The sequence below is a fragment of the Chenopodium quinoa genome, unplaced genomic scaffold (genome assembly GCF_001683475.1).
Source record: "Chenopodium quinoa cultivar QQ74 unplaced genomic scaffold, ASM168347v1, whole genome shotgun sequence".
Classification (NCBI taxonomy): domain Eukaryota; kingdom Viridiplantae; phylum Streptophyta; class Magnoliopsida; order Caryophyllales; family Amaranthaceae; genus Chenopodium; species Chenopodium quinoa.
The window spans coordinates 9,748,293-9,759,551 of NW_018742418.1; the positions used below are offsets into that span (position 1 = coordinate 9,748,293).

Sequence of the window (11,259 nt, forward strand, 5' to 3'; positions counted from 1 at the left end):
ACCAATTTGTTAACATTTAATGATAGTACTCCACTTGTCAAAAAAAAAAAAATGATAGTACTCCAAATCTTAAATGGAACAATTTTAGGCATTACATTTTTTTATTTTGAGGAATATGCATTACAATTTAACAAGAAAAAAAATATATATAAAAAAATACCTTTTTTTTTTTTTAATATATACTCACAAGATATTCCATACTTCACATACATTTTGATTTTGGTTAAAATATTTTACTATTAAAATATACTATTATAAAGATTAAAACCACATTATATGGAATGTTGTTAGATTCGTCTTAATATAAATTTTAAAATTATCATTTATGTAGAACTTTTACTCATATTATATTGACTTCCAAAGCATTATATACGAATTCACAACGTTTCATATGTTGGTCAAGGCCGGGTTACTCGGTCGTTATCTCGGTCAATGTTTTTGTATGTGTTAGCTGGCCACACAAAAAACGCGATGATATGAAGTAGATGTCAAGGATATCTTTCTTTGCAATTTGGATAACATGCATAAACACGGGTTGACTCTAGTACATACATAAAGTTACAAGCACATACATAAAAGACTGAAAAATCAAAGTTTAGTGATTTAAAGTATGAATACTCTTATAAAAATTTATTATCCCCCGTTGCCTATTAAAATCGTATCATGTTTAAATCATCTAAAATTGGCTAAAACTACCCTTATACTATTCGACGCACATTAATATTATTATAAATCGGGCTTATGCAAAAGTCTTTGGAACAAGTTGGATCATTTTCTTCCATCTTGCTAAGCTAAACGCGGCTTTCATAATCAAAGGCTTCACTCATTAAGGGATAAATACGAGTATACTTTTTCAAAACTCATTAAGAAAAGTATTTACACACTTGAGACTTTGACTAGTGCATCTGCAAAAACACTATAAGTGGAACTCTAGAATTTTCCATCCTCCTCAAAAATCAAAATTAAAGATGAGTGATCCAAAATATGCTTACCCTTATCCTGCTCAAGGTTAGTTCTCTGTTTCTCTCTTTCATAAAAAAAACATGGATTTACATTATTTCTTAAATAAGTACTATTTATTTTAGGTAGTATCAAATAATGTTACATACTTTGTACTTTTTCTGCTAAATTTGGCTATCATGTTATTTGTTCAAATTACAATTTCAACGTAACTAAGTATTTTGATCTTTGCGAGAATATATGTTTTTTTTTAATGTTAGTTTAATACCGTTTATTGTCACATTTAAACTTGGATATATATATAGTTAACTAGATGAAGTCCGTGTGATGCACGGTTTGTTTGTATTTATTTCAAATAAAATATTTACTAAATACATATATCTGATAAACTTTGTGATATTTACTTGCTTACTACTTGAATTTTTTTTATTATAAAATGCATTATAAATTTTGTTTATCATATTTAGATAAAATTCCTAATATAAAGATGATAATATTTTATTTCACAAAGTTTCATGTGTGGTTGGCCACCGTGTGGTTAGGATTACTTGGCCAAGGGTTACTCGGTTGTTAAGGGTTACTCGAATGGTCAAGGGTTACACGATATGGCAAGCCACAAAAAACGCACTGATTTTACTTTTATAATTAATATAAAATTTTAAATCTAAAATAAATAGCAATTCTTTTTTTCATCGGCTAAAATGTAACATTTTCCTATGTGACGCTCTAAAATATCTTACGTAGTGGCTTTGATAATTTTTAATTTTTTATTATTTATTATAATCTTACGTAGTGACTTTAAAAAAACTAATCTTATGTGGCATAATCCTATTGTAGCGTTTTAAAAATACTCGTGGCGATTTTTTATTTATTATAACCCTACTTAGCACTTTAAAAATGCTAATCTTACATGGCATAATCTATTGCAGCGTTTTAAAAATATTAATCCTACGTGGCTCTCTAATAATTTTTTAAAAATTAAAATCCTAGGTGGCGCTCTAAAATCTTGAGAAAAAACTCCCCTTTATATATATACTAGTTTTGTGTCCGGACGATGCCCGGATTGTCCTAAACTCTTTAGTTTAAATACGATCATATAACCCCTTTTGATATTGTAAAATATTTAGACACATGATATCATATTGCTTATATTTATATAATAGTGTACTTTTTGTAGTTTTATTTGTAAATAGATATCTATGTTATTATTAACTTGATATGTTTTTATTGCACTTAAATTATTTTTAATGAACTGAATGTATTTTTACTAAACTAAAATTATTTGTTCTGATTAAAACTTATTTTTACCGATTTTCTATTTTTTTTGTTAAAATATATTATAAATGGATATCATTTTAAAGAACTCTTTAAAACGAACTTTATGATGGAAATAGTACTGAATTATAATATATTTATCAAAAGTTATAATTAATTTTGTATATATGAAATATTAGAAGTATATCGATGATAAAACACTATACAACATTTTTATCTTAAAAAATATATCCAAAATTCGTTTACTTAGCATCCTATGTATCACAATAATACATATTTGTCGCTTATGTAGCTCGACACTTGGCGAAAAACTGGAATGCCAAGTGTCGATATCTCGTGGCTTGGCTGCGAGACCGGCTTTATATATTAGTGACTAATTTTGTGCTCGGGCGATGCCCAGATGGTTGATAAGATTTTAAATAACATTTTACACTTGAATGTTAAATACGGTCAAATAATTCATTCTGATAATGTAGGATATATAGACATACGATATCAGATGGTTTATATTTATATAATAATACTTTTTGTATTTTTGTTTGTAAATAGATATCTATGTTATTATTGACTTTAAATTATTTTTATTGAGCTTAAATTATTTTTACTTGACTGAAAGTATTTTTACCAAACTAAAATTAGTTTTACTAATTAAAACTTATTTTTACTAATTCTCTAATATTTTTTTAAATAAATTAAATAACAATGCATTTTGTATGCGGCTAGCCACACCATCTAGCCGGACAAAGTAACCCTATAAAACTGACCGAGTAACTCCTGTAATACTAGCTGAGTAACCTCTAACACTGACTAAGTAACCCCTACCTATAACACTGATTGAGTAACTAATATAACACTGACCAAGTAACCCCTATATCACTAACGAAGTAACTCTTGTAATAGTTGGTGACACGGTTTTGCCAGCTACTTATAAAAGTTTGTGATTAAATATATTATAAATGGACCTTATTTTAAAGTACATTTTTAGAAGAATTTGATGATGGAAATAGAATTGAGTTATAAAATATTTATTAATAGTTAGGAATAATTTTGTATATATGAAATATTAGAATTTTATCGATAATAAAACTCTATATTTTATCTTAAAAAATCTATCAAAAAATCGCTTACTTAGCATCATATGTGTCACAATAATACCTATTTATCTCCTACGTGGTGCGACACTTGGCGAAAAACTGAAATGCCAAGGGTCGTTGTCTCGTGACCTACCTGCGAGACCGACTTTATTTATTAGTGATATATAATATGATATGATATGATATGATATTAGATTGTACCTCTCTAAAACGAAATGAATAAAAACAGGTTATTATCAAGGACCTCTGGTAATGGCACCACCACAATATCAATATGCTGCTCCACCGCCTCCGCCAAGGAGTCAACCTAGTTTCCTTGAGGGCTGGTAACTACCGTAACTTCTCTATATGCAACAATTGTATATGATTTTATTTTTGACTAAATCTTACCAAATTTAACTTGTTTTCGTTATTTTTTGTCATTGATGTTTTTGGAAATTTTGGTTATGATATATATAATCCATCGAGATCATACTCTTTTTTTTTTTTTTAATTTATTGAATTTTGAAACTATTTTTAAATTTTATTTTAATTGTAATTCTTTAAAATATTACTGATTTATATACTTAGGCTTGAAGTATGGATGCGACATAAGTCTCCTCATATCCTACTACAAATACTTCACTTGAATTTGAACCCGTGTCTTTTGTGTCACGCTAATTCTTAATACCATATTAAAGGACTAACTTAACTAAAAGGTTAAGCTGATGGTTGAAGGCCTTGAAGCCCAGCATCAACTTATATACTCTACAAAAAAAAAAAAAAAAATACATAATTCAATTGGGTTTGGTGGTTGATGAATGCTAATTAATTTTAAGTGATGTTGCAGTTTGGCTGCTCTGTGTTGCTGCTGCTTAATTGATGAATGTTGTTGCGACCCATCTATCCTCTTTATATGTTGATATTGGAATAAGGTGCCTCCCTCTTTTCTCTTGTATCTAAAGGGAATTTGCTACTACTTGGTAGCAAAGGCTTAATTGTTTTCATTGTCTATAATTAGTAGTTAATGTGTAGAATTTGAAGGTTAGATCGTTGGCTTTGGTGAGATGTACATGTAATTTTGAATTTCTAAACTTTGTACGCTTCTATCTTTTTTTTTTTTTCCTTTTTTTTTTGAAGGGTGCACGCTTCTATTTATTATAGTGAACTTGGAGTAATTAAAGTATGCATTGTCTTTCCTCAAATTATAATGGCGTACTTTACATACAGTATTAACAATTTACTTATGTTATCACTACTATGTTAAAATCAATAATAATAATACCTTAATACTAAAACAGACACCGAGAATGACACGTGTCACATCCTGGTGTTGTTTACTCCCTTCAAAACCCCTCTTCCTTTTTTAACCATTTTTTTTGTTAATATTTGATTCTATGATAATATTATTCCAAATCTTTTATATTATCTTTATGACAAATATATTCCTTTTTATTTGGTGTTCATAATTTTTCTATGCTCATCTACCTAAATAATTATACCAACTCCTTTTTAATCATTTTTTAAACGAGGCCTTTTTTTTAATTTTGCCAAAAAAGTAATAATAAATTTGATTCATATAATTGATGTTAGAGAAATCAATAACTTAATACTAAAACATACACCGGGAGTGACACGAGTCACATCTTGGTGCCGTTTTTCCCCAACAAAACTCTCCTTTCCTTTTTGACCTTTTTTTTTGTTAATATTTGATTCTATAATAATATCATTCTAAATCTTTTATATTATATCTTTATGACAAATATATTCCTTTTTACCTGGTGTTCATAATTATTCAATACACATTTACCTAAATAATTATTCCAACTCGTTTTTAATTATCTTTTAAATGAAGTATTATTAGTTTTTGCCAAAAAAAAAAGTAATAATAAATTGATTCATATAATAGATGTTAAAGAAATTACTTTAAAACATCACTTAAATTTTTTATTTTCAAACATCTCTAGCTAATATTATATTTCAATTTCAATATAACTATATGTATTCAAATTAATTACAATTTTTCCTCAAAAATTAATTACAATTTTGTTTCTAAAATTTTACTACTCTATACTACGTATATATTATCACAAATTAGGGATTTATAGAGTATAGTATAACAAAAAAATAAGTGTTGTGTTTGACAATTATATCATATGTCTAATTCTAGGGAAAGGTAAAATAACAATTAATTTTTTTGTAAATTACGTAATTGAAAATATCAATTAGTAAAAGAAAAAATATATAATTATTATCTTTTGCCGAGACACTTAACTGAGATGATAAATTTATTACGTCCGACATTCATAAATAATCAGCATACTAAAAGACACGCCAGATGTAGTGACAATAATTGACATCTCCTTTTGTATTTTTTTTTTTTGATATACATCTATTATCTACAATTAAACTTTCAAGACAATAAACAAAAAATATTAAGCTACAATTATTGAATAGCTTCAAACACAATTTTTTATACAACAAAGAATGACGATATCGTATATGCAGAGCATCAATCTATAAACAGAAAATGTAATGTGTGTGTGTACTTTTGCTAATAGTTTTAGTGGAGATTTTAGTTTATTGTTTGATTAATTTTTAATGTTTATTAAAAAGGCTTTTGTAAATAAGTAAATACTAATATAGCCACTGGACCTGATCAGACCAAGCCCCTCGCTTGGAAAAAAATTCGGGTTTGGGCAGCCCTCATTTTTGTTTTGCCTATTAATATAGATTATGACATTATAATTTTTATATATTTGATGTGTATGTTTTATTATAATTAATTTTCTTAAAAAAATTAGACTAACCGTGCATGGCACGGACCTTAAGCTAGAGTTTAGATATCATTGACACCTTTGCTAAAGTGGGCTTGTTCTGGCTTATGAAATTTTCACTTATGTCCTTATTAATTCATAGTTTTAGGGGTTTTACGCTAAAAAAGAGATGAAATATTGAAATAAGATTCAAGATACCAAAACTTAAATTATTACCAGTAAATGAATTTTTCTAATATTTAAAATTATATTTTCAATGAAGTTTGTCTTCTTATTTCAATTATGTTCAATTAAAAATTCCATTACGCATCAAAATATTACTTCATAGTTTATACAAATAGAAAATGTCAGCAAAATCTGTTTTCACTCACTGACTCACTATTTGGATAATTAATTTATTGAATATTCAGCAATATTGATAGTATTTTTCATATATTTTAGAAGTCAAGAAAGTGATTGAAAAGAACTTTTAGCTGAAAAGAATTTGGATAAGTTGCAATTCAAACTTCACTAAAGCTTCTTAATATATTGGACTATTGGAGGGTCCAATTTATATTAATTGATACTTTTCCGATTTTTCGGAAAATGGCAGGGGTACACTATTTTTTTATACACCACCGGTAAAAATTTGCTATGTCAACATACCCCACTAAGCAAAAAAGGGAAACTAAAATAATAAGAGGGAAATCTAGGCAGCAATTTTTTTTGGCATTTAGTGGGTGAAGATGGCTTGAGCGGATAATTCTTGGGGCGTCAAGTTGAGCGGGAAAATGGGTGATGGTCTATATGGACATCCTCCATTTTCTATCCATAATAATAAAAAAAAAAAAAACAGAAGAGAAGTTCAACTTCAATTTCGTTACTGAACTTCGGAATTCCTTAGTCAAATTTGATGTGTAGAGAGGAATTGGAGGAGGAGATTAGAGGCGCTTGAACTCCGGTATCGCAGAGAAAAATTCATCTGACTGAATCTAGTAAGCTTCCTTATTCAACAGTTTGTTGTAATTTCGATTTCATTATCCTAGGGTTTCCATTTTTTCCCTAATTTCATCAAATAAGTTAACAATTTTTCGATTATTTGGGAATTATTTTTTAGCAGAATTGGTTGTTTACTAGATTTTTCAATTGAAGAATTGGTGAGTTGGACCCTCTAATTATGTTGAGTGCTATTTTAGTTTACTTTTATTGTAATATTGTTGGTGAATACGAATCTGATTAGAGACTCTAGCTCTGGTAATGTGCACCTTGAGACTGTTGGTTTTTTGGACTTTTTGAATTTTGATTGGAAAACGGAAATTTAGAGTTTTTGAATTTTGATTGATTGGGGTTATTGGTGTTAGTTTGCATATTGGTTGAAGGTGTTATGTTTTTTATCTGAATTGTGAATTTCTTGTTGAATTTTTCGAGTTTTGTTTTGGTGTTGATGGCTCTAAATGTAGGCATTTGTGTTAAATTAGGTTGAATAAAAGCCTTTCTGGAAGCTGAATGTAGACGCAGGGGTTATAGGTGGTGTGGGTTCGGGTTTGGGTGCTGTTCTTAGGGACGAAGTGGGGGTGGTCAGGTGCTGCGGTGTTTCTCAGGGCCCTGAAACTTGGGATCCCAAAACAGTAGAGGCAAAGGTGATCTTTTGGGGGATGAAGATGGCGGTGGAAGGTGTTAGGTTGCAAGTCTGAGTTATTGTCCCACTTGGAAAAATTAAATTAAGAACCGCTAGTTTATAACCTAAGTGAACTACTCCTTCTATTGCCATATGGTTTTAAAATGGAACCTCACTTGCGCTTATGTGTGAGTTTTTCTCTCCTCCTTGCCTCTCCCCCATTTCCTAACAATGGTATCAAAGCCGATGGTTCGGCTGGGCCTCTCGCACCCGTTTCTTAGACGCCTTTGTGTAGGGTCTGTGTGGCCAAGACCTGTTTACCAGCAATCTCCTCAGAGGTTCTTGTCTACACCCCACTTTCCTCCATACAAGCTTCTCACTAGGAGTGCTTTGAGGGTTTGGGTGCATGGTTTCCGGTCAAGGGGGAGTATTCTGAACTCACACTTGAGGGGGAGATTGTTAGGTTGCAAGTGTGAATTGTTGTCCCACATGGAAAATTGAATAAAGAACCACTAGTTTATAACATAAGTGAGCTACTCCTTCTATTGTCATATGGTTTGGAATGAAACCTCACTTGGGCTTATGTGTGGACTTTTCTCTCCTCCTTGTCTCTTCCCCATTTCCTAACAGAAGGCATTGTTAGTCTTGTGGTGGAAAGTGACTGTTTGAGCGTCATCAAAGCTCTGCGTGCTCAGTCTATTGGTTTTAGCTCCTTTCATTATTGGTTTTAGCTCCTTTCATTTAATTTTGGATGATATTTTAGAGTTTTCAAGAATGAGGGTCTTGCAAGTAACTTTCTCATGCTATTTGTTCTTGAGTAGGTTGATATATTTGATGTCTAGTGCTTGTTTCATTTTGTCCATATGTCAATAATAGTTTAACTGGGAACTATTGGCAGGAATTGAAATGTATGTATTCACGAGTGCTAGCACAACACCCACATAAATGTCTAAAATTAGAGTTTGGAGGACTGAACTATTGCAGTCTGCAGATTAGTGCTAGCATGACACCCACATAAATGTCTAACATTAGAGTTTGCTGGACATAACTATTGTAGTCTGCAGATTTGTATAAGTATCCTACGGCTCTTTCTTATTACTACATATTATTGCAAAGGTTTAATCTTTTGATGTATGTTGCCCTCCTTGGACATCTGAGAAGGTATACTACCTTACGTAGTAGGACGCGAGGCAAGGCTTATCTGCTCGGGATAGACAACTTTTTACCCTTGCGCCCTGTGAAAAGGTTGGTGCCCGGAAAAATACAAGCGTATAAACGCGTTGCTTCGGGGTGAGTAAAAGGTCCAACTAGCTGTAACCAGAGGAATTGCAAAATTAGCTCTCGGTTACCGGACTGAAGTTGTAAAACCTAGCTCTAAACACCAAAGCCCCAAAAGCGCCCTTGCGAGCCTTAGCGATTTAGGGCAGGGCTCGTTTCGGGGAGATACTACAGATGAAGAAGGGGAGACCTGACTTTCACACGCATGAAAGCGAACTACGCGACGGGAGTAACCAAATATAGCAGTGGGCAGTCCCTTATTTTCCTTAAAAAACAGGAAAAAAGGGACAGTTCGATACAATTTCTCGCGCGACAAGGCAACTGAGAAAACCGAATTCGCCCCAACCTCGAATTCGGATTTTCGAAGGACGCGACCCCCAACCTACGGGGGGAGCACAACCATAGCGGAGTAACGAAGCTACAACTTGTGAGAAACTTGTTTCGAACGCCGGCTGCTATACCCTTAGAGCAGAGTGAAGCAGAAATGCCCTCACCCGGGGGGCTACAGGGATATTATCAATTCTAACGGCATTCTCGTACATTCACAGTTTTTGAAGCTATAAATTCAATGAATTCAGAAAAGCTGTTTAGCAAATCCTTGAAGAAGAGGAGACTTTCCTTATCGAAGGAGGTAGGAAAGGTACGCCCTAATCCCATTTCTAGTAGGAAATGGTGATAGAAGTTGATGCAGGGCTGTTGACAAATTTAAGCTGACTCTTTAGAGATAGCTCTTTCCCTTGCATACTTTACCGAACAATATGCTTAAACCATACTGACTCTTGCTCAAAGTAGTTGGTGATGCATCAGTTGAGTAAAGATCAACATGCGAGGGTACTTCTTTTAATGAGAACCTTGTGTAATTTTTTTTTTTTTGTAGGCTTGATTTAGTCAATTGAAAATTCATTCCCCTGTCAAATTTTTTATGTACTGTAGGTTTGATTGCCTAGATACGATTTCGTCGCCAAATGTGACTCCCATCAATAGTTCAGTTGGGAATTGGAACATCATTCATTGCATCTAATGTTGGAACATCGTCCATATCTAGCTCGGATCCAGGGACATCGTCGTATTTCCTTTCAAGAACAATTGAGGACCAAAGGAAAGCACTTGTATTTGTTGCTAGTGAAACTTATAAACTAGATGATTTTGATACAGACAATGAATCAATGAGCTCAGCAAGTTGTCAGCCGTGGATATAATAATTTTCTAAGGAAATTATTACAAAGAAACTTTGTCCACAATATTTGCCTTTCTCTTATTAATATGCAATTAGAAATATGTAAAACCATAATTTCCTTTAAAAAGTTTGTAATCTTGGTGAAATTTCTTAAGAATATAATCTTGTAGATTGACAAAAATTGTTTACACAATATCTTATAGAAAGTAATTTAATTACATTGATGACTACTCTTCTTATTCAAAATAAATATAATAATGATGTTTCCTTAATAAAAAACAATAAATATAATGATGTCTAACATAATATTATATTCTTTTTTATGTATTACTCCCTATTAAATTATAGAAAAATCTAATGAATGAATTCATCTACATAAACTAGTTTAATTGCTAAGTTCGTAGTTAAAAGGTATAAAAACGAAATAATTTTAGGGAAATATTGTCAAATACTACCTACTGAATATGACATTTTGTCAACAAGTACTCACTTAAAATTTTTGTCAAAAAAAATAACCCCTTAAATTAAAAAACTTTTAGTATTACTCATTTGTGAATTTTGGCAAGAGTATCCAGTGAGTGAGATTCATTTTTAAAATTTTTTTTTACTCTAAAATAGATTCTAACCCTCATATATATATATATATATATATATAGGGGAGGGATCCGGTAAGAACCCCTCCTTATATAAGAACCTAGTATATATAAGAACCAATCTAATCCGTAGGATTAGATTGTAATAGACGCTCCAGATTAAAGGAATGTTAGTAATGACATTATAGTAAATATGAAAACAGACCACCACCATATATAAACCCCAAATTTTCTCTCTCCTCAACCATAACCCACACTTTATAAAGTTTCTACTTACTACCTCACTCTCTCTCCTAAAACCCCCAAATTCTCTCCAAAAATCACGAAATTCTGATTTGATTTTTGTGATTTTTCTGATTTTAGCATGATTTCAAGTCGATTTTTTATTTTTCTCATTTGATTTTCATTAATTTTCGGCGATTTTAGTGTTCAAATTTCAGTGATTTTAGGGCTGGAATTTTCAGCGGAGTTAGGGTTCGAATTTTAGCAATTTTAGTGTTCGAATTTCAGCGATATTAGGTAATTTCAG

General features: G+C 31.3%; 1 long non-coding RNA gene across 2 annotated transcripts; it reads left to right on the forward strand.

The window, feature by feature from the left end:
* The first annotated feature begins 6,645 nt into the window (after positions 1-6,645).
* On the forward strand, positions 6,646-10,291 carry LOC110713459. Of its 2 annotated transcripts, none has more exons than XR_002509962.1 (2): positions 6,646-7,059; positions 8,844-10,291. It is a non-coding gene; the product is annotated as an uncharacterized LOC110713459 (long non-coding RNA). The 2 variants fall into 2 exon arrangements; XR_002509951.1 differs by having other exon boundaries at positions 6,650-7,059; positions 9,894-10,291.
* The last annotated feature ends 968 nt before the right edge of the window (positions 10,292-11,259 follow it).